General features: G+C 40.6%; 1 pseudogene; it reads right to left on the bottom strand.

Moving 5' to 3' along the window:
- The window catches only part of LOC134496310 (small ribosomal subunit protein uS11-like), a 63,399-nt pseudogene extending 38,721 nt beyond the window's left edge, over positions 1 to 24,678 (bottom strand).
- Positions 24,679 to 25,336: the final 658 nt, after the last annotated feature.

The following is a 25,336-nucleotide window of genomic DNA, read 5'->3' as shown; positions in this document are numbered from 1 at the left end:
TGTGTGCTACTGGTATATTAAAAGACTCCTTGTACATTGTGCAAAATACAAGGAAGCCAAGCTGCAAGTCTGCAGCTGGCAACAAGCCATATCATGACCAATGTGTACACCTGATGCGCAGGAGATTTGGTCATGCTAATTTCAAGTATATAGCACAAATGCCACAGCTGTGTGCTGACCTAAAGATAAAACCCTGTGATAAATACTTAGACTGTGTAGTTTGCAAAGAATGCAAAACACTAAAAGCTCCTGTGAGTAAGCACAGTGACAGAGTTACAACTAGACCTTTGGAAATTGTACACTCTGACATTATTGCTCCTTTTGCTCCAAGTCTTGGACAAGCAAGGTATGCAATGACCATCATTGATGATTTCTCAAGATACACATTTATCTGCATCTTAAAACATAAAGATGAGGCATTTGAGAAATTTAAAAGTTTTGTGATATGGGCAAATAGAAAATTCCCTAGGCCTGTATCTGCACTCCAATGTGATAGGGGAGGAGAATACCTTTCTCACAAATTCAAAAGGTTCCTAGTGGAAAAGGGGATAGAACAAATTCTTTCTAACCCTTACACCCCTCAGCAAAATGGTGTTGCTGAAAGAAAGGGCAGAACCTTGGAAAATACAATGGAATGCATGCTTAAAAATTCACATTTATCTTTTAAGTATTGGGGAGAGGCAATATCTACTGCCTGTTATGTACAAAACAGATTGTATAACTCTGTGATTCAGGACACTCCATTCCATTTGTTTTATGGTATGAAACCAAAGGTAAACCATCTTAGAGTGTTTGGTAGCACTGCATGGGTTCATATTCCAAAACAACAGAGAAGGAAAGGAGGCCCCACAACAAAGAAAGCCATCTTTGTTGGCTATGAACAAAGCCAAAGGAGCTACAGGTTCATACTGGGAGAGAAATTGATAATTAGCAAAAGCGCTTCTTTTGCTGAACAAAACTGGGGGAGATTAAATTCTAGCTCTCCAGTTGATCTGACCACCACAAGAGAACAGCAAGGACTTGCTGATAGTGATCTTTTGCCTGATGAGGACATTAAACCAGAAAAGCAAACTGAAGATCTGTCTGATGAGACAGATGCTTCTCAGGAAAGTGATAGGAGTCAAAATTTAAGCCCCGTATTACCTCGCAGATCTCAGAGGAGTAATAAAGGCGTTCCTCCATCACATTTTCAGGCTGAAACAGTAAAGACTTTTCACATATTCACAGAACCTGAGTCCTTAGAACAAGTGAATGCTTTACCACCTGAGATTGCACAAAATTGGCATTCTGCCATTCAACAGGAGTTAGCATCCTTGAAAGAAAATAAAACATGGAAACTGGTAGATCTACCTCCCAATGAACGCTGTCTAGGTTGTAGGTGGGTTTTCAAACTGAAAAGGGATGCTGATGGCAAAATCCAAAAATATAAAGCAAGGTTAGTTGCAAAAGGAAAGATTTAGACTTTGACAAGACTTTTGCACCAGTTACTAAAGGTGAATCAATTAGATTACTGTTAAAAATTGCTGCACTCAAAGGAATGTCAGTTCACCACTATGACATTCAAGCTGCATTTCTCTATGGTGATTTAGACCACACATTATACATGCAGCAACCCCCTGGCTATGAAAAAGGGGAGAATCTAGTCTGTGAACTGCAGAAATCAATCTATGGATTAAAACAAGCTGCTAGATCCTGGAACCAAAAATTAGGTGAAAAACTGCAGAATTTTGGTTTTGAAAAAGGAAAAGCAGATCCATGTGTATATATGAAGAAAGACAAACAAGGCTGTATGTATCTGTGCATTTATGTTGATGATTTGCTGCTGTTCACACCAACAGAAAAACAAAGGCTTGATTTTGAAGCCTGCATGAAAAGCCATTTCACACTAAAAAGCCTTGGAATTATAACAACCTAGGTTTAGAAATACACAGGAAGAAGGATGGTAGCTTTCTGTTAAACCAAAGGGGATATAATGTTAAAATAATGTGAATGGAAAGACAGAGTTGTCAAAGAAAATTGGTTTGCATCTTATTCTATAGTATAAAAAGGGGAGTGTTAATGTTTTCTACTACAGATTAAGGTTACTATGGTAACTAATCATTTTGGCTGGGTGATGGGGTTGAATTCAACTGTCCCCTTTTCAAATGTTAATTTTTGCACCTGGGGAAAAAAAAAACACCTTGCCTGGACTTGGTTTAGTTTCTGTTTCCCTTCTGTGTAGGCATGTAGAGAGTTTTTAGCAGCTCTCACTGAGAGCCTGTAGAATGCAGAAGCTTTTAAATATGTTTTGCTTTCTGTAAATAAAGTTATTTTTATAGAAATGCCTGGTGTGTGACTTTTCTGATCTCTCCTGGGCCAAAGGCTTTCCCAGCAATCTGCCAACACAAATCTCACCAAACCCTTTTACCATATAGCATGTGATCAGAGGTTCAACCCTTCCTTCCTTCCTTGGGAGATAGACCCATCTCACCAGAGATAAACAAAAAAACACTTCATTAAAAACAGGTAATATATACCAATTCATAAAACTTGAAAAGCATAAATTCAGCATTGTAAAAATTGAGTTGCATACTCTAGATGCCTTGATCAATATCAACAATTAAACAGAAAACACACTTTTCTGTGAGATGAGTGGCTATACAAATTTGATAAATAAATAAATAAATAATGCAAAAGAGAATGTAATAAATATTCCAGAATGAACATTGTAATATGGGATATGATAAAATTTAATATACAGACTCTTGGAAGGTTATAAATGAAATAAGTATCTTCCTCCCTTAGCTGGAGAATGCAGTGGAAGACTAGAGTTGCACACTCAATTTCTGAATCTGTACAAAGGATATCAAAGTTCAATTTGCAGCACACAAAAAAGAAACAATTAGTGGGGCCTGGGAGGGACAAGGAGTTCAGAGTAATTGCCAGCCCATTAAAGTAATGTTAGACATTACCATCATGACACAAGTCCCTATCCTTTTACATATGTCACAATGTCACACACACTCCTAAAAGATAAAGGGTTTGCAATATAACATTGCAATGCTGCTAGCATCATCATGAGAGCTTGCAGACACTGCTGGAAACAATTTGAACAAATCCTGTTTAAAACATATTTACCTATTTCTATAGAAATAGCCATTTTTCTCAAAGCAAGATCCCCTACTTCCTTTTATCTAGACTTCCCCTTTTCCTTTAAATCCCAGTTGAATCTGAGACTCTAGGAAAAAATGTTGGTCTCTTTTCTCATTGTTGGTCCACAACTACTCTTTCATCTCCCTCTTCCAATTCTCCTTTGTCTTTTCAAAGATCTCCCATTCTATCTCTATAATAGACAAAGGGTCTGGGGAATCTCTCTGAATCTATGTGATCATGGAAATGCTGATTTACAGTCTGGTAACAGCAGACTGTAACACTATGGAATTTGAAAAGATATAATAAATAAGGTAGCAATAAAGTAGTGATCTAGCATACCCTGCAGGGGTGTAGACTGACCATGTGGCCGTAATTTGGTATTTCCCAAGTTAGCTCACTTTGATTCAGACCAGATCAGAGACTGACTGTTCTAAAGAGAGACTGATTCTTTCAACTGACTATGGGGGAAAGCCCAGGTAACCCTAATTATCAGAATGGATAAAATTGAATATAGAGTCCTTTAAATTCCCTTTAAAATCAGATGGCAACCTCAACTCCATCTCCAACATACAACTGTTTGTTTCAGACATCTGCAGGTATAGTTGGAGAGCGAGGTGTTTTTGTACAAAAAGAATCTTTACACATGTCTTTTTCCTCCTGAGGGAGAATTATTTAGTGGTTGATGTTGATGACACTACACATATCACAGGTACTTTTCACTTATTGAGAATATCAAAAAGCAAACATTTTATTAATTTTTATTTAGAAATGGTTCCTAAAATCCTTCAATGATTTCCTACAGTCATTTCAAATGAACCAAAGTTGTACAGCCATAAATTTGATCCCAAATGGACCTCTTTAACTGGTTAGATTGGGGTTTGCAGAATCCAATCCCTACCATTAATTTCAAACTCAGAAGGTACATTCAATATTTATAAACAATTGTTCTTCACAGATATAAAGTATTTTGTTTAAATGGGAAGTGCTTTCTGCCAATGGAAAGGAAATACAACAAAAGATTTTATTTCAGAAATAAGGACTCAATTTTTCTGAGTGAATTAAAATAGTAAGCTGGAAGGGGGGGAGCTTTTTGGAGGGGGTTCAATTTGATAAATGGAAAAGGAATTCAGTTATATCTCAGTAAGATTACTTTTCAGGATAGATGACATTTATTACCTCAAGGACATATTTCAACAAATCTTTAGTCTGGTGATGGCTTTGTTCATCTGCAAGAACAGCATTTGAAAAAAGTCAGAGCATTTTGTGTGGGAAAGAAAAAGTAGTTCGGTTCTGGAAACATTTTCTGAAGGTTGGAAAATTCCTTGACTTTTTTAGGGGGTATTTTGTATTATTCAGAAAGTAAATACAAATAGTCACAAAGAAAAAGAAAAATGACAAGTAAAAAAGAAAAAGAAAAAAAAATGATATACAAGAAAAAATGAGAAAAATAAAAATCAATAAAAACTTTATTGAGAAACTACTTGGTTACAAATTATATTCTTCCCTCACATTGTACCCCAACTGATAATATCCGTCAATATATTTATAAGCATTAGGAATAGTTTCTGATTTTTATATAAGGCCTTCTATTTTTTCCTTAGAAACAATATTCTAACTATCCAAGTTTGCCTTGTTGTGCAATATGTGAGATAGATGGATGGATAGATGGATAGATGCCATTCTTGCTTAAAATTCCTTGATTTAAGCCTTTTACAAATGACTATAAAATTCAATTCATAATCTTAAAACTAGTGATTTATTTAAAAAGAAAGTTTTAAAATGAGCATTCAAAAAAAATAATGTCAGAATTCTCAGGGCTGCTGCAAAATGTATTTCTTACACTGAATCTCAGTAGTGTTTAACAAACTTTGACACAGTCTTCTGGATGGGACAAAAGGGAAATTACTGTACATGAAATGTAGTTCATAGTTTTGGTAAAAGGCAGAAGTCCCAGCACTCTAACATGAAAGAATATCTTATGAAATTCAGGGCATTTTGATAATAGTCTGGTTCACCATGCAACTTCAAATTAATAGAAAATGCAGTTCTGTAAGCTTTAAACAGCAGTTATGATTAAAAGTCACAACCTGATTTTATTCTGCTTGTACCTCTCTTAGTCAACACATTTTTTACTATTTTAATATTAAGCATTTAATATTTTGATAGCAAGGATTGGCTAAATCATTGATTAAAAATAAAACTGTATGCCATTAGGTGGACAAATCAGAATTCTAAAATACATGATTCTGTAATCTATTTTTCAGTATCTAAAACTGCTGTGAACATCTTCAGGAGTGTAATTCAATCTTCCCATACATCCTGTTCATCAGAGGTGTTGGGTTTATAGTTCTCAGAAATCCTGGTCATATTTGGAAATCATATATGGTGGAACATTCACACATTTAATCCTGTATCAGCAATAGAAAATGTTAAAATGTGTAATGGTATGTGGGAATGACCTTGGGAGATTGGAGGAAGAGCTATTGACTGGACAACCAGCATGTAACATCTCAGTCCATGGAGAGGAGCCATGGAGAAATGTTACAGAAGGGACTCTGCCTAGTTTTCCAGAGAGTAAAAGGAGAGGAGGGGAGAAATACTTTTAGTTTTGCAAGATTCTGTTAATGCAACCTTACAATAAAGATAGAACTAGGATTCACTATTGTGCTTCTTGTCTAGCTTGAAGGGCTAACAAATGTGGCAGAAGTTTGGCTATTTGAACAAAAGGCTTTATGAGTTCAGGTGAAAGGCAAATGGTGGATCAGGAAGTAACAATTTTTACTATAGTAGTGTGAGTGTGCATTCTTCTATCAACTTCTGGACTTTGGGTATTTTTCAGAGATGGTTTAAATTTCAGAAACGAATTTGGCTCACCCCAAATCTCTGCATTTTCACTCTATTTATGAAAAGGACTTCTGTATATGGTTGGTGCACAGTGAATTTATTTCTGAAAATGTGACTATCTTGATAGAGAAACTTCTGATGTATTTGTAGTACAAATGAGCTTCTTTTTGAGGAATGATGTAGGTATGAAGAGACCCCTACAATTACACTAATTAATTTTTATTAATCCATTATTTGTCCTTTGTCTCTTGCTATCTCTTCCTTTAGTCTGAGATTATCTCAGAAATATAAGTACATCTGCCACGTAGCCAGTACAGCTTAATTACAGTAATACATCTCTCCTGACACGACACAAAAAAAATAAAATGGTCAGCAGGCCATATCATTTCCTTTATTAAATAGAATTGGAAATAAATGATAATGAAAAATGTTCTCAAGGATGTTCTTTTTCAGGGCAATAAAGTGTACTGCTTGGACTTCTTGGGATTACAATAGACTAGCATTAAATAAAATACAAAGGTAGTCCTTGTGCATATTGTATAAAGCACTTTATTAGCTAAAACAGAGACTTCCCTCCTTCCCTAACCCCATGCTAACAAATATCCATTGAAATAGAGACACTGACAGGACTGAGGAGTTTCTGTTTATCTTCCCATATTCACTCCTTGATGCTGGGTCCACCATTTTCCTCCTTGCACTATACTGTCTCCTGTGCTCAGCCACAACTTACAATTTGCAAACTGCAATATCTGGATCAACACAACATGGTAAGCTAGAACCAAACAGTCTATATCAGCCTTGCACAAAATAAGACCCATGGGCCTGCCAGTGTTTTTTGACAGCTCAGGGTGTTTTTTTTGCATTTTTCTTTTTTTATTATGTTTTTGTAAATCTTAATACTTTATATCATTTCAGTATAACTCATTACATTGTTTCAAGGTAGTCCTTGCTTAATGATGCTAATTGGGACCAAAAAGTCCATTGATAAGCAATGTGGTCATAAGTAGAAAAACCATGTGACCACACTGCTTAGCAATGGCAGTTCCAGCAGTCCCAGTTGCCATCCTTAAGCAAGAACCACACAGGTCATTAAGTGACGATGTCACATGACTCTTGTGACCTTCTGCTGGCTTCCCCATTGAATTGCTTGTCAGAAGCTGGCATGGAAGGTTGCAAATTGTGATCACAGTACCATGGGGATGCTGTGATGGCCATAAGTATGAGGACTGGTCATAATTACCACTCATTCAGTGCCATCGTAAGTTCAAATGGTCACCGAACAAGTGGTTGTTAAATGGCTAAAAGGTACAAAATTATTATATTCTTTTCATGTGTAGGCCTGTATATATGCATTAACATGTTCTTAAACTAAAAATAAAGAATAAAACTTACTTCTTTAACGTGAAGTTGCCTGAATTTGAAATATTTTTTTAAATAAATTGTGATCTCCCAGGGAACCCCTAGTGACCTCTCACGGAACCCTAGGGTTCCACAGAACCCTGCTTGAGAAACCCTGACTTAGACTTATTGGAAATAAATAAATAAATAAGTGTTCTATCAATATTTATTACAATTTAGTTATGTGAGTATTACAAGCATAAGATTATTTGACTTTATCCAGAATTGAATATAACATTAGAAAAAAGAACCACTGCACATTTGTTGTACAATGAAGGCTCTGGTCTTGACCTGATTATTTAGTGTTGAGGCTCCCTTGTATTGTTACTTAATATATTTTTTTTACATGTTATTAAAAAGGAAAAATAGATAATAAAAGCAAATTATTGAAATACCAATAGTTGAAATACCAAAAAGGAAAAAAGAGAAAGAGAAAAAAGGAAAAAGAAAAATAACTATTGGGTTTCTAATTTCCCTCTTTTTATATATCTGCTGGTTTACCATGTTTGTAGACATTTAGGTCCCCTTAGAGGCCAGAGTAAATGATTATATTTGCCATGCTGCTTGATGTATTGTCTGTATGGGAAGCATTCTTGCTTAAATTTGCTTAAGGTTCTATTGTGAATATATACTGTTAGTTTTGCCATTGGTGCATATTCTTCAAGTTTAAGAATTCCCAGTCAGATATTGTCAAAACTGTATCTTTCTTTTAGTGTTGGGCAAAATTTATTCCCATGGCTGTAAGCATATACCTCATTAAATTCTGTTGTTTCTTACTGATTTTTTTCTGATGTTATACCTAGTAGGAAAAGTTGTGATTTTATTTCAAATGTAAATTCCAAAATTTTTTGCATTGTGCTATATATATCTTTCTTGTACTTTTGGGTTTTTTTGCATGTCCACCACATGTGATAAAATATTCCTTCTGCTTTGTGGCATTTCCAACGTTTATTGGTGTATAATGCATTTATCTTAGATACTATTGGTGGAGTTGTATACCATCTGTAGAACATTTTGTAGTACTTTCTCTTTAAGTTATAACTTGGTGTAAATTTTATACATTTAGTCCATAATTGTTCCCTTTGGTGTGTTGTGACAGTTTCTTTAAATTTTTGCATTCATTTTATCTTACAGGTTTCTGTTTGTTCTGCCTTTGAGTAAAACGTTTATATATACAGTACACCCTAATAAACAATGTTTGTTTTGTATGAGCATTTCAAATTCTGTCTTTTTTCTTAATATCCCTTCTTCCTTCCTGAGATCTGATTTTATCCTTCCAGCAATTTGTGAATACATCAACCATGGTACATTCTGCCTTCAATGAGTAGTTCTTGCTGTATTTTTAATCTATTCATAAAATCTGAATGAACCATATCTGCATATGTTCACTACATTTTTCTTGCTGTAATTATCCCCAACATGAAAAGTATTTGAGGGAGAAGCTAAAGAAGCTATTAATTACATCCTTTTTGGAAATGAACCATATGAAAATATTCTCAATACAACTACTGTAAAATGCATGAATGAATCAGCAGGATCGGTCCCTTTGATATATATGTCTCCAAAGCAACAACAATTATACCTCTGTGCGTAATTCTAAAATGGCTGAAAACTTGAATATTGGATTAAGTAAGATCGTTTTAGATGCACAGCAAATTTAAATATTGGATATTCTTAAAAAATATTGATGAATTCATAACTCATTATGCTATCTATACATAGCAGCGTCAAACCATTTTCTTAACTATAAAAGTGACCATAAGTTTATAACAAAAATTGTTATACTGCCAATTTTAATAGGTATTGTTCATAGCTGTTGTGTTATATGACTTGGGGATTCTCATTTCTCATAAATGTCTTGCACACAAGTATATGCACTCTAGCAAACGTGCTCCATAAAACTTGCTGGTGTCACTAAGATATAGTTATGATAAATTAGGCTATACTGAGAAAAAAACTTTCTAGTTTACTGAAAAATCTCACTGGAGAACAACAGTTGTTCAAGAAGATAAGTGCTGAAATGAGACAGTTATTAAAGTGAGCTTTAAAATTGCAAGGAAGATCACTAGGCAATTTTTTAAAGAAGTGTATGCAGATTGATGTGCCCAGTTTATGCCCCCCCAAGTTATATTTGATAATATTAGTTTATATCATATGACTGTTCAAAAAATAGCTGACACTTACTCCAATCTTAGTGAACAGTTAGCTGAGAAATCTAAAGAATTTCTCTTTTATTCATTAGCTGTTGATGAAAGCACTGATTTAAAAGCCACAGTGCAATTACTCATTTCTATAAGAGGAATCAGTACAAACTTTGAAATTACTGAGGAGCTTGCTGGAAGTTGCTCCATAACTGTCACACAACTGGAAAAGAAATTTGTGATGAAGTCATAACATGTCTTAATGAAACACTGAAACTCAATCTGACAGCAGTTTGCAATGACAGGGCACCAGCCACGAATGGCAAAAAGATTGGAGCTGTTGCTCTTCTTAAGTACTACATCAGACAAGAAATAACCAAACACCACTGCATTATTCATCTGCTAGTTTTGTGTAGTGCAGTTTTAAAAGGTTATCATGCAATCAGTGGTTGCCTCTGTTCTTAACTATCTCCACAGTAGAACTTTCCAAACCTTTGTTTAAGAAGCATAAGCTGAATGTAATTACTTAATTTATCACATAGCAATAAGATCATTAAGTAGAGAACATTTGCTTCAGCATTTTGTTACTAGAAAAGACAAAATTAAAAAAAAAAAATCTTGAGAATGAACTGAGAAAATCAAAGAGCTCAAAGATGGAGAATGGAACTATGATCTCTTCTTCTTTTGTGATATCACAACTCATCTAAATAATCTGAATCTGCACCTTCAAGAAAAAGATCAATTAATCTTTAAAATGTATAACTACAAAAAGGCATTTAAAATGAAATTACATCTTTTCAAGGGACAATGCAAGAAAGGAGAATTGGGTCACTTTCCTACTTGTCCTTAGCATATTCCTCAATGCAAATGCACTGAGCTAGGAAAAAAAAAAGTGGACTGCATGTTAGCTAATTGGGGAATTCAACAAAAAGTTTGCTTTGACCAATAAGAAATTCAATTAAATAGGACTGAAAATCCATTTTCTGTAAATGCGGCAGAAATGCAGCTAGATTTTCAAATAGAAATAATCGACTTCGAAAATTTAAGGAAAGCAGTTTGATTGACTTTTACAAATGTTTAGAGAAGGAAAACTTCTTGTATTTTGGAAGCATATTTATATGCAAACAAACATTTTCAGTCATGAACATGAATAAAAATAGTGTTCTTCCATCACTAATGAACATTTGCAAGACATTTTAAGAATATTGACATCTCATTTAACCCCACAATACAAAAAACTTGTTAAAAAAAGATGCAATTTTTCACACTGATTTTTTTTTGTATTTAAATGAATAGTAGCGTCATGTTCTCCATATTTTCTTGTAATAACCATCTATTTTTCGCAAAACTATTCCTTTTTAGCACTCAATTATTTTTAATGCACCAATATATGGGAACCATGTTTGCATGAGAAAGGTTATATTTAATTGCCTCCCATCTCCACCTCCCCCCACAAGCAATACTGTTTATAGGTAAATTAAGATGACTATGCCACTGAGCAAGAAGGATCTTCAGAAATTTGTTCTGGAATATTTCCATTGATGTTACATCAACAAAAGCTCAAAGTTATTGAGCTATTAAGGCCTACCTGATGGCGATAAAAGCGATGAAGCATCAATACTTCTCCGCTCTTATTGCATCTGAAGAATGCTGCCCAATGGCCCTATTTAAAATCACTCAATCCCTTTTGGGGAAGGTGAGTGCAGTGACCCACCTACAGGGCTGGGCAGAGGAGTTTTTGGAGCATCTGCAAGACAAAATCGCTTGGATCTGCTCCATGCTAGACTCCAAGCTTGAGGCAGGGTCTGTGGAGATACTAAGGGATTGTACTTACCATGTTATCTGGGAACAGTTTGGTCCTGTTGAGGAAGTGGACAGGATCCTCCAGACAGTAAATGCCACCACTTGCCAATTAGATCCATGTCCCTCCTGGCTGGTGAAAGCAGCTCGGGAGGTGACATGTGGTTGGGTCCAGGTAATGGTTAATACATCCTTGAGGGAGGGGGTGTTTCCAGCTGCCTTTAAGGAGGCACTGGTACAACCCCTCCTCAAGAAACCATTGTTGGACCCTACTGTACTGGATAATTTTTGTCCAGTCTCCCACCTCCCCTTTTGGGGAAAAGTGGTTGAGAAAGTGGTGGCATTACAACTCCAGAGGATTCTGAAGGAAACGGTTATCTAGACCCCTTTCAGTCAGGTTTCAGGCCTGTATATGGGACAGAAATGGCATTGGTTGCACTTATGGATGATCTCTGGCGGGAGCGGGATGGGGGTAGTGCATCCATCTTTGCTCTTTTTGACCTCTCAGTGGCTTTCCATACCATCAACCATGGTATCCTTCTGGGTTGGCTCAGGGAGTTGGGGGTGGGTGGCATAGTTTTGCGCTGGTTCACCTCCTTCCTCCAGGGCCGGTCCCAATTGGTGGTGAGAGTGGGGGAGAGATCCGACCCTCAACCTCTCCTTTGTGGGGTGTTGCAGGGTTCGGTTCTCTCTCCTCTCCTATTTAACATCTACATGAAACCGCTGGGCAAGATCATCCGTCACCATGGGATGAGGTATCATCAATATGCCGATGATACTCAATTGTATATCTCCATCCCGGGTGAGGTAAGTGATGCTGTGACTGCCCTCTCTCGGTGCCTGGGGGCTGTAGGGGTCTGGATGAGGAACAACAGGCTTTGGCTGAACCCTGGTAAGACAGAGTGGCTGTGGGTTAAGGGTTCCTCCGTATCTGGGACTTTGTCATCTTTAGTTCTGGATGGGGTTGCACTGCCCCAGACAGACCCGGTGCATAATCTGGGGGTCCTTATGGACTCATGGCTACTGCTTGAAGAGCAGGTAGCAGCCATGGCCGGAAGGGCCTTTGCACAGCTTCATGTTGTGCACCAGTTGCACCCTTTCCTGGATCGGGAAGCCCTTCGGACAGTCACTCATGCCCTTGTTATCTCCCATATAGACTACTGCAATGTGCTCTACATGGGGCTACCTTTGAAGAGTATCCGGAAGCTTCAGCTGGTCCAGAATGTGGCCGCGCGGGCTATTTTTGGCCCGCCTAGAAGGGACCACATAATACCTTTGCTGTGTGAGCTGCATTGGATACCAGTTTGCTTCTGGGTCCAATTCAAGGTTTTGGTTATCACCTTTATAGCCCTACATGGCATGGGACCGGGTTACCTGAGGGACCGCCTCTTCCCCGTATCATCAGCCCGTCCCACCCGCTCATGCAGAGAGGGCATGCTGCGGACCCCGTTGATAAGAGAATTCCATCTGGCGGGGTCCAGGAGGCGGGCCTTCTCGGCAGTAGCACCCGTCCTTTGGAACATCCTGCCCCCAGAGGTGAGCTTAACCCCATCGCTCCTAGCCTTCCAGAGGAAGTTGAAGACCTGGCTCTGCCATCGGGCTTGGGGCAGGGAGGAGAATCAACATACTTGGGGTTGGCTAGTGCCTTAAAGTGCCCCTCCTACATAATGATTGAAGAGATCACAGCCATATGGATTTTATGAGCCGGGGTAGTTAAGAAATTGTTTTAGTTTTAGTTTTAATGGGATTTTATTCGAATTTTATTGTATATTTATTTTGTATTGTAAACAGCCCAGAGTCCCTCTGGTCGGAGGAGATGGGCAGTGACAATCTGATAAATAAATAAATAAAGTGGAGTTTCACACATAACAGAAGAGAGCACACTTCCTTTATATTTCAAAATGGGAGACAGCTCTCTAGTACCTTCTCTATTACTTTTAATACTGCAAATTCCATTCATGGTGTTTGTAGCTTATACCACAGCTTGCACTAGTTTCTTTCAAATCTTTAATTTTAGAAGCACAATCCTTAAGTATCTAAAGGAAACAACTTAATCCAGCCTTTGCATATCCCAATTCAAACAGTCTTATTATTATCAAAGAACATGAAATTCATATTCACAGTTGTGAATAAAATACTTGAATTTTATCACACTATTTATGGGTAGAAATACATTGGGACTGTTTCACTGAATATTCTTGGAAGGGAGTAAAATTCTACACCAAAATGTAAGGAGCCTGGAAAAAAATACCCAGAAATCAAATTCTGTGAATTCTTAGCTCAGCTGTGGCCAGAACCATCTACTCCCATCTGTCTGGAATTATTTGTTCCTGTGTGGTCACAAATTTAGCTTTCCTAATAATGAGAGTGATTTTAATAGACTCCAAGGATACTGGGAAGAACAGGTGCATATAACTAGAGAAAAAATGGCCTTTTTTTTCAACCTAATTTTAGTTAATTGAAGCAATTTTCCATCTCTTCACAAATATCTCCATTTGCTGAATTAAACAAAGATTTTGAAAATGCTAAACTTCTCTGTGTATGTTTGTTGGTGGGGGGAATGTTTATTTTTTTTAAAAAGGAGAACAACTAAATTTCAATAGCAGTAAATGAATACAGATAATTTTCTTTCAGATTCATATTCTTTGATTTGCCTTCTCAATGTACAATTTCACAAATGCTGACTCTGTTCCATTAGAATTACTGTTTAAAACATCCATACACTCAAACATTCCTTTTTCCTTTGAGAATGCTTCTATTCCACAACCATTCAAATGAATTTCTTTCAGATTCAGGAAGCCTATCTAAAATGCATTCATACAAAAGGGAATGGAGCCCAGTATTTCTGCATGGTACTTATAATTCTGTATTTGCTCATAAGGTTATGTTCTGCCGTTTTTTATCTCCATCCATGTAATTCTTTGTGGCTTCTAACCCTTTTTTTCACATAACATTACACTGAGTAATCATTGCAGGATAATTACCTCCCTTGTGAACATAAAAACAAATTGAAAGGATTCTGGCTGGAGAATTAAAATTAGGGATAAGGATTCACATTACTAAGTATGTATTCTCTATCATAATTTCCTTCCATTTTTATCTGTACAGGTACTCCTTGACTTATGACCATAATTGGGACTGGAATTTCAGTGGCTAAGTGATGCAATTGCAAAGCAAGACATCATTGTTAACCGAGAATTGTGGGTCCCAATCCAAGCCATTCCAGGCTTGGTCCCTCCCAGCCCCAAGCCTCGGTAAGGTTAGGGACTGCCTCCAACTCCTCCCCCCACCTATCTCCCTCCAACTCTGACCTTTTGCAAAGCCCCAGAGCTGCAGTGCAGCATGAAGGGGGCATGGTATGTACGAGTGAGTGAAGGGGAAAGGAGGATGCTGGTATGTGCAAGAGAGTGAGGGAGGGAAGTAGGGCATGGTGCATGCATGTGAGCAAAGGGGGAAGGAGGGCACTGGTGCATGTGAGCGAGCAAAGAAGGGAAGGAGGGCATGGTGTGCGTGAGCGAGAGAGTGAAGGAGAGAAGGGAGGGTGCAGTATGTGCATGTGAGCAAAGGGGGAAGGAGGATGCGGTGTGTGCAAGCAAAGAAAGGCCAGGGTGGGTGGGGGAGACTTACTCGAGCAACTTGCAACCTCCCCTGCCAGCTTCCCCATTGACTTTGTTTGTGGGAAGCTGGCAAGGAAGGTTGCAAATGGTGATCATGTGATCATGGGGTGCTTGAAAACCGGTCGTAAGTACAGATTGTGATTGCGTGAGTGTGGGGGTGCTGCAATGGCTGTAACTTCGAGGACCAGTCGTAAGTCTATTTTTCAGCACTGTCGTAAAATAGTTGCTGAATGAATGGTCATAACCTTACTTGTATGTCAATAGATGTTTCCCAGTCCCACATTAGGAGTATGGAATGGAGAAAACTCATTTTCAAGATAGATATTAAAGCCACATTCATTTTATGTTATCTTTGAACTTCATTCATTTTAAGGTTTGCCTTCATTTGCTTCTTTCTATTACCTGTAACTTCAGCGTTCCTGGTCCATTTGAAATTTGTAACTAAATCCAGTTACAGCCTTTAGTCACCTTTCCTAATATCATGTTGGCTTTTCATGCATCCATTAAGGACAGCTTTTCTTCCCAGCCTTTTCACAAAGTATCGGAATGTGAGATATTTTCTAAAAACTAATTTTCCCTTCCTTGACTAGAGCCTCAAAAGCCCCCAAATATTTGATCAATATTACCTGGCAATTATACTGTTGAGGTTCAGGGCTAGCAGAGCACAAAGCTAAACTAGTCCAGGAGCAAAACAGACCTGTTTTATTTCACAGTGTGAAGGGATGAAATGTATCAAATGCTTACTCTGCTTCTTATAATTACTCATGGACCTCTTATGTATAAATGATTCATTTTCTTTTGATGTTAGACCAGACAAATGATCAGGAAACATTGCTGTTTGGAATCAACACCCCTTACACATATTTAAAAACAAATGAATTATATTCACTTTATATTTGGTTATCAGTATTAAAGCTTGTTGATATTGTCTGGTTGGCACAGATGTATTGGTGTTGTTGGACCATTACTTGAATCGGTTACTTGGACTTGTTTTACTATGGATTCTAAAAAAACTGTTATAGAGCAGAAAACCAGTAATTGCCAGCTATAAGCCTCAAATCATATATATACATGTGTGCCCACACATGCACACACACACACACACACACACACAGACTAAGAGCTGGTTGCTTCTCCAGAGGGTGGTGTAGAGGGGAGAGGGAATGGCCTTGAGGGACAAGGGGAAGAGCTGCTACCAAGGCAACGGTCAGAAGGTCACCTGAGTAGGTGTCTCAGACAAGCCCCTCCCTAGTTCATGCCAAAGATAAAGGGAGGGAGGAGGGGAAACTCAGTCAGACTTGCAAGATTCTCTTACTATAGCTTTACAATAAAAGTAGTCCTGACATACCTAGTCTGACCTACCTTGAAGAGCTGACAAGTAGGAGCAATTGACATCTGTACCCTCTTGTTGTGACAGACCTGTCTGATTTGAGTCTCTTTGCATCTGTCTTCAGTGTTTTAGCCTTAGCCTAGCCCTCACAAATGTAGTGCTGTTGATTCTTTGTAAGAATTTACTTTGTAAAATGTACTCCTTTTTCCCTTTTTTTTTAGTAGCATGTGTTTTTGTGTATTTATTTATTATTAGATTTATATCCCACCTTTTTTTGTACAATTCCAGGTGATGTACATAATGCTCCACCTCCTATTTTCCCAACAACACCCCTGTGAGGTGGATTGGGCTGAGAAAGAGTGACTAGCTCAAAGTCACCTAGCTGTCTTTCATGCTCTCACTTTAGCTAATTTTACTTTTCTAGATGCCTAGCATGTTGGAATGATTGAAAAAGAATTAAAGATAAAGTTAAGAAAACAACAATAAGGGAAGAGAGTTACATCAGCCAGAAGCCACGCAGGGCAGGACAAAAGAACCTGAAAGACTTTATTGATTTAAATTAATTATCTGTAAAAGAGGGTACCCCCACTTTGAAAATTATTTGCTCACCCATCTTTACATACCAAACATTATCTCTCATAAATGTAACTCACTGTCATACTACAGAAACCCAAAACTTCATGGCACATGTACTGTAATCCCTTTCTATCTTCCAGCAGCAACAGGAAAAAAGAAGAGGAAGGAAAAACTGCACAGGGAAGGGAAGGGAAAGTGGAAATCAGGATGGAGATGAGGCAAGAGGCAAAGGTAAGTGGATAGCAAAAGGGTGGAAAACAATGTTTAGGCATTATAACAAAGGTTAAAATTCAACTAGCAAGCAGCAAGGATGGCCACATTCACCTCTTGTCCTCTTGGTAGGGGTTGAAAAAGTCAAGATGGCAACCACAACTATGCAATCAAAGTCCCACCCTTTTTCTCTGTGTTGCAACTCCTCTGATCCACCCCCGATTCACAGTTACTTATTTTAGTAAGTAAGTAACTTTATTGATTAGTCAAATGACCATATCAGAAAGTTGGGCATCAGCCACTATAAGATATAAAATATAAAATATGATGCCATAAAACAACTAAAATACAATAAAATTAGCTAAAATATACTATGGTGCGATAAAATAAGATAAAATACAGTAGGGTAAAATGGAGATAAAATTGTAAGATAAAAATGCAAGATATAATAAAACAGGTAATAAAATACAGAAACAATATGAGTTTAAATGAATTCATCACCTTTACATGCCACCCCAATGCGTTCTATAAATTGCATTCTCAGTTGTATAGCCCTAACCATAAACTTAACAGTTCTATTGACCACATACATATTTGTGCCCTGGAGGAAGTAACATAATCTTTTGTTACAGTCCCAGTATGTGGTTCTGTCAATTCATGTCTGAAGGTACTGAGCCCTTACTGGGGCATATAGTTGGCAGTTAAATAGGACATGTGCAATGTCTTCTACTTTGGGTGCTCCACAAACACATGTCCTCTCAACGTAAGGCACTTGGTGGAATTGTCTGTATTTGACCATAGAATCTAGCTGCTCAAATCTTGCTCTAGTAAGAGCTATCCTATGGTATTGAGTCAGACCCATTGTCAGGTATTTTTCTATTTGAAAGGACAGTTTATTCTTGGCCAGCCATTTCAAAGCCCTATTGTGTGCAAGTGACTCAATGTCTGTTTGGGCATTAACATCCAAGACTCTTTGTTTGAATATTGCCTTGGCCTGGTCTCCAGCTGAAAGTAAGTATTGTGATGAAAAGCCAAGAAAAACAATGGTTTGGAGGAGTTGATTGATCCATGTGGTGGGTTGAGGTGTGCCCATTTGTTCTTCAAGGCACATTTTTGGTAGTCTATCATGTTCCATTGGGAGTATCCGCCACCAATTGTTGAAAACTTTGGTTACTGATAGACTATAAATGGAATGGGTGCCTGTTTCAGCTCTTACTGCTGCTGCAGGTGTATTCCTGTCAGTCCCCAGAATGGTTCTTAAAAAGTGTGCTTGATTTTGTTCAAGTAAGGAGGCCTTTGAAAGGCCCCACAATTCGGCTCCATATGTTAGTACGGGTACAACTTTTGCCTTGTGGACCTTCAGAATGGGGAGCAGAGGGCAAGGGTGGTTGTAGCTAAGTAGTCTGACTAGTGTTTTAGAACCTGCTGTGGCCTTTGTGGAACTTTGCTTGTAATGATTAACCCAAGGCCCTGTGTCTGTAAAAACTACCCCTAAATATGAAAAAAGTCTATTTGTTTTATAGGCTCCCCATCCAAGTGCCAATTGTATCTGGCCCCTCTTTTCCCAAAAGCCACCACTTTGGATTTGGACTTATTAATATTCAAAAAGTTTGCGGCACAGTAAGCACCAAATTTCCCCATCAATGTCATGAGCACTGATGGTGAGCAGGAGGGGGCCCCTATCCAGGGGGAAAACGCATGCATAGTAGAGAGAATTTGAGCTGTCATTCAAAGAGACACAGAACAGACCTGCCTTGACTTTTGGGGTTTATCTGTATGGGTTTTCTCACGCTTCTTCAATTTGGTAGGATTTTCTGTCTACTGTAGCAGTAATAAAACACTAGAGACTTATTCCTTGTCTCGGCATGGTTCCTGCTTGTCAGGACAATCAATCTTCTCAGGCCTACTTGGGAATGTGCCATCAAAACCATGTCATCTGCCTACAAGAGGATGTTGAGGATCTTTGGCATGTGAACATCCGTAGAACGGAGGAATCCTGGAATGTCGTTAACATAGAGATTAAACAACATTGGGGCCAAGATACATCCTTGTCTGACACCTTTGTGGGTGGGTATGCTCTGTGTAAGAGACCCATTGACTCCAGTACGGACTTTCAGGTATGTATTTGTATAGAGGGCCTTTATCAAACATAAAAGTTTGGGTTCCATATTTAACCTGGCCAGCTTTTTCTATAGGATATCTCTATTTATGGAATCAAATGTCACGCTAAGATCAATAAAAGATGTAAACAGGTGCCTTCCATCTGTTGTATATTTAGTGATGAGATGGTGTAAAATGAAGCAATTGTCTATTGTGGAGTGCCCATGTCTAAACTCAGCCTGTTCTTCCACTAATACATTTTTCTCGATTGCCCAGTCCTCTATTTTTCTCAAGAGATGTTTTGCATACATCTTAGCTGTTATGTCAATAAGGCTTATAGGTCTGTAATTTTTAGGGTCTTCCTTGTCTCCTTTTTTGTGTATGGGAACTATGATGGAAAGTTCCCATCCTGCTGGAATATGGCCAGTGTTGTCTATGTATGTAAAAGTCCTGCCAGTAGTGGGGCCCATCAGTCAGTGTGTGTCCTGAAAAGTTCTGGTGGTAGGAAGTCTTCACCAAGTGCCTTATTGGATTTCAGCAAATGAATGATGTGTTTAATTTCTGTCACTGTCACTGGTAGCCAAGGAGGAAGATTATCAAGGGTCAGAGGCTCAGTGGTCATCTTTTCTGGATAGTCCTGCTTGGAACTGGCAAATAGTGTAGAAATCCTCCCAGACTGAAGCTGAAACGGGGATATCAAGTAGGAGCTGAAACGGGGATATCAAGTAGGAGCTTACACTCCTTCAACATGCCAGATATGGTATTCCAAAATATAACTGGGTTAGACTCTTTCGCTGACTCTTCTAGCTCAGACCAAACTTTAGCTGTATATTGAGCCTTCTTGGTGGCTGTTTGTTTCTTATAATTGCATCTGAGCTTTGGCATCTTGGCGTGGTTGTTTGGTGTGGGGTTTCTTTGAACCAAACGCATGGCTGCTCTTAGGGTCTTTCTTGAGCAAGAGCAATAAGGTCGAACCAGTTAAATCTTACAGGCTGTCGGTTCCTAACTGGCAGTTTGTCTATTAAGAAGTTTCTTAATGTGCTGCACAAATTGGCATATCGAGTAAGGATTCTATTTGGGTCTTGAGTAGATGTAACAACCATTTTCACCCAAGACTGGACCCTCTCAGATATCATAAAATTGAAAATTGCCTTAGTATCCACCTTAGACCATTTAAGCCTCCTGTCTTGCCTCACTTCGACATTAGCGAGTAATCTCTTATTGTGTGTTGTTGACGATCATAAATTGGAATTGCGTAGAATTTAACTGCAATCGGTTGGTGATCGCTGTCTTCCCTCACGTGAACTTGAATGTCTGAGAATAAGTTTGTTTTGTCTGTTGAGACACATATATAATCCAAGACACTGCTAGCATTCCCAGCATGGAAGGTAAAGGGATATGTGAAGCAGCTGCCTTTGCCTCCTAGGATGTGAAGGTTGCATGTATATATCAAAGAGATCAGTCTGGAGCTGGCCATGTTCCTTTTAGAGTCTCTGGAGTGCCAGGGTGGGTCATTTATTACATAGGTCTCAGGTATGATGCCCAGGTATACATAATCATACAAAGAAGCCCCCACCCTAGCATTGAAATCTCCCAGTAGGATCACAGTGGCTTTGGGATGTTTTATGTTTATCTCTACGACTGTCTTTTCTAATTGCACCCAAATGTCAGAAGAGAAATGGGGAGGAGTATGGTGGTATGTATGTATTTAGCAGCACAACTTCAAATAGTTTGTATTTGAATTGGATAGCTAGGAGATAGAAGGGGTCTTCTCTGAGGACCAATTGCTGCCCTTGCCAGCCCAGCTCTGCCTTAGCAAGTACGCATAATCTCTGAGGCCCGCCCTTTTGAATTAAATTTATGCGCTGGTGTAGACCAGGACCTGAAGCCTGTTAAGTGAGCTTCCTCATCACTGGTGGTTAGCCATGTCTCTTGGAGTGCTATAATGTCGAACTTGGAGAGGAATTCCAGCAGATCTCTATCTGACATTCTATTCTTCCATCCAGCTATACTCCATGTCAATAGCTGAATAGAACTTCCTTGTTTATTGTCAGGAGGGATGACTGGTGTTGTGCTGAGGTCTGGCTCATGCAGTCATTCTGCAGATAAGATAAGATCCAGCTTTCCTTCAGTATCTAGGAAGACACACTGGTTGAGATTTAGCCTTCCTTCAGGTGGGGGGGGGTTTCATTGTGCCATTTTGAAGGGGTGGCCAGTTTCAGTAGGGCACAGTGGAATACTGGGTGTATGCATCGCAAATTGTGGGGTAGGTCCAACTTGAAGGTCACTGGGTTGATAATTTCTATGATTTGGAACGGTCCAATGAATTTGGGTGCCAATTTCTTTGAGGGCTGTGGGGACTTGATGAACTTAGTGGAGAGGTAGACCCTATCTCCCACTTTGTAGTTCGGTTGCGCCCCCCTGTGGTTGTCTGCAAACTTTTTGTATGTAGCTTGCGCGTCTGCGAGAGCCAGCTGGATGACTGGCCAAACCGTGGCCAGTTGTGCTGCCCAGTCATCTGGGGAGCAGGGCGGGGTGTCTGGTTGGGGCAGTTCTGGGATTGGCACGAAGTCTCTGCCATAGACCACTTTGAATGGGGTGTGACCTGTGCTCTGGTGCACTGCATTGTTGTAGGCTACCTCTGCAAAAAGTAGCAGGTCCATCCAATTGTCCTGTTGATAGTTTATGAATGATCGTAGGAATTGCTCCAGGGTGGAGTTAAGAATCTCCGTAGAGCCATCTGTGTGGGGGTGCCAAGCCGTGGACAGTGCCTGCTTGGTGCCAATGAGTTTTAAAAATTATTTCCAGAACCTGGAGGTAAACTGTGTGCCCCCATCAGTCACCAAATGGGAGGGGGCGCCATGGAGTTTATAGATGTGGTTAAGGAATAGGCGTGCCAGCTGTTGCGCGGAGGGAATGGATGCGCAGGGTATGAAGTGTGCCTGCTTGGAAAAATAGTCTTTTACCACCCAGATGACCGTTTTTCTTTGGCTGGGTGGTAGGTCTACAATGAAGTCCATGGAAATTTCCTCCCAGGGACGGGAGGGGCTTGCTACTTGCTGCAGTAGTCCTTGGGGCTTCCCCACCTTTCGTTTTGACATGGCATATGTGGGGCAAGCAGCGACATATTCTTTAACGTCCTTTCTGAGAGTAGGCCACCAGAATTGTCGCCTGATTAAATGTAATGTTTTGACAAACCCAAAGTGCCCGGCCGTCTTGTCATCGTGGGAGCTGTTTAAAACTTCTGCTCGCAATGTCTCTGGCACGTACAGGTTTTTCTGTCTCCAGGCTAGACCGTTTGTAACAGATACATGGTGTTGGTTGGTTTGCAACCATGTATCTGTCTCGAGGGCTTGAATGAGCCGTTGTTGCCAGTTCAGTGAAATTGACCTGCGTCTCCCTCTGTTCGCGGGTGTTTGTGCTGGGGTGCGTTGGGTTCTTGTTTGGCTGCGCGTGACAGCAGGGCAGCCCAGCTGTGTGTCGGTCCACACAGTACCCACAATGTCCGATGGCTGGCTGGCTGGCATCCTGAGGCCGTCGGGAAAGAGCATCTGCTAGGAAGTTCTTCCTCCCCGGTATGAACTTTAATTTAAAGTTAAACCAGCTGAAGAATTGCACCCAGCGTACTTGCTTTGGGCTGAGGCATTTTGGAGTGCTGAGAGCCTCTAGGTTTTTGTGATCTGTCCAGACCTCGAAGGGGCAGGAGGCCCCTTCCAGGAGGTGCCTCCATGTCTCTAGGGCTGCCTTGACTGCGAACGCCTCCTTTTCCCACACGTGCCATCTCCGTTCCATTTCAGAGAAGTTGCGGGAGAAGTATGCGCAGGGCTTCAGCTGATTGTCAAAATCCCGCTGAAGCAGGAGTGCTCCAGACTTGCACGATGAAGGGTCTGGTGGGGTCGGGGTGTTGCAGTACTGGCTCTCCTGTAAAGAGGCTTTTGAGGCATTTGAAAGCCCTTTGACAATCAGCTGTCCAGTTCAGGAGCGCCCCTGGTTTCCTTGATTTATGTGTGTCTCCCAGGCCCTTTGTCCAGAGGAGGTTAGTTAGAGGCAGCACAATTTCTGCCAGCCCCTGGATAAAACCCCTATAGAAATTTGTGAAACCGAGGAAGCTTTGGAGTTGCCTCCTCGTGCGTGGGCGCTCCCATGCCAGTATGGCTTGGACCTTACTTGGGACCATCTCAATTCCCCTTGCCGAGATTCTATAGCCCAGGTAGTCAATTTGGTCCTTGTGAAACTCACACTTGGAGAGCTTGACGTATAGCTCTGCCTTGCGGAGTTTCCTGAGCACTTGCTTTACTAAGCGTTCGTGCTCTTCTTCGGTCTCTGAATATATTAAAACATCGTTGAGATAGAAAAGCACCCCCTTAAATAAGTGGTCTTGCAAGACCTCATTAATTAACTGCATAAACACTCCTGGTGCCCCCACCAACCCAAATGGTAAAACTTTATATTGAAACGACTCCAGTGGGCAGTTGAAAGCCATCTTCCATTCGTCCCCCTCCCGTATTCGTATTCGGAAGTAGGCTTCCCTCAGGTTTTGAGAATATCTTGCCCTTTGCCAGGTGGGCAAGAATGTCCTTTATTATGGGTAGGGGGTATTTATTTGAGATGGATGCGGCGTTCAAACCGCGGTAGTCGGTACAAAGCCTCAGTGACCCGTCCTTTTTTTCCCGAAAGAGGACTGGGGCTCCGACTGGTGAGTTTGCGAGCTCGATAAAACCCCGCACTAAATTTTTATCGACGAACTCCCTTAATGCTGCCAGCTCCTTCTGGGTCATCGCATAGATTTTGGGCTTTGGTAGGGGTGCGCCAGGGACCAGTTCTATGGTGCAGTCTGTTTTTCTATGGGATGGGAGTTTGTCAGCCTCCTTTTCGCCAAACACATCGGTAAACTCTGCATATCTGGCTGGCAGACCCTCCAGGGTCACTGCCTCCAGATGCATCAAGGTAGTTGCCGCCCTCCCCATTGCAGCACGGGGAACCCGATCCCCTGTGGGTGCTTGATAGCGCCCATCCGAAAACGTGATTTCCCTGGTTGTCCAGTTTATTTGTGGGTTGTGTTGCACTAGCCACGGGATCCCTAGGATGATTAGGGGTTGGCCCACCAGTGCCACGATGAAGGGCAGTCTTTCCTTGTGGCTGCTGAGCCACAGTGCAACTTTGTCCGTGTATTGGGTGACTGGGCCCCCTCCCGCTGCTGATCCATCCAACTGTGTAAACACAATATGGTGCTGAAGTGGATAGCAGCGGAGGTTTAGCGTGGCCACCAGGTCCGGGTGCATAAGGCACTTCGAGCAAGAGTCAATTAGTGCCCAAACTTTTTCCGTCTTTCCACTGTGGGTTAGGGTGACTTTCACAGATAGGGTGGGACAATTTTCACTCACCCCAAAGTCGTCGCGCCTCTTGTTTTCTTCCACCTGTCCTCTGGCGCTCCTTAGGGCAGGTGGCTGGCATTTCCCACCAGTTCATCGTCGTCGCTTTCCTCTTCTTCGGTGCAGTAGGGGAAGTCCTTTGCTGTGGTTTCACTCATCGTGACTGGCATTTTCCTGGGTGCTGGGGTTGGCTTGGTTGGTGCCTTCCCCGAGCTGTCCCTCGCCTTCACTTTTGGGCAAGCCGCTGCCTTGTGATCCTCCTTCCCGCACCTAAGGCACTGACCCTTGGCAAACTGTCAGTCTCTTTCTTCCTTCCAAGGTTGGGGTCTCGACTTCGCCAGTCCTGCAGCTGTGTGGGGTCCTCTCGCCGCCTCTGCATGCTGCGCTTCCCTTTTTGCTTGGAGGAAAGTGTCCTGGGTGTCCTCTGCCTCTCCTGCCAGCCGGATCCACTCCACTAGAGTGTTGGGGTTATTTCTGCACAGTGCCCACCTGAGCACATTCAGGTTTAGACCCTCCTTGAACCGCTCAATGAGGGTGGACTGGGACCATACTTCGACCTTACCGGCCAGGGCTTGGAACTCCATGGCATAATCTGCTATGGAGCGCTGTCCTTGTTTGAGGGTTTTCAGGGCTCTTTTTGCCCTTTCCCTTTCCAGGGGGTCCCTGAAGTGCAGTTCCACTGCCCAGAGGAATTCATTGCAGTCCTCGAGTTCTGGGGCGCCTGCCTGGCATAACTGGACATACCAGTCGGCGGCCCGTCCTTTTAATTTGATTGCTAAGGCATTTACCTTGCCTTTCTCTGTTCGGAAGTAGGGG

This window comes from Candoia aspera, chromosome 4 (assembly GCF_035149785.1).
Source record: "Candoia aspera isolate rCanAsp1 chromosome 4, rCanAsp1.hap2, whole genome shotgun sequence".
NCBI lineage: Eukaryota > Metazoa > Chordata > Lepidosauria > Squamata > Boidae > Candoia > Candoia aspera.
This window is presented reverse-complemented; position numbering and strand designations above follow the sequence as displayed.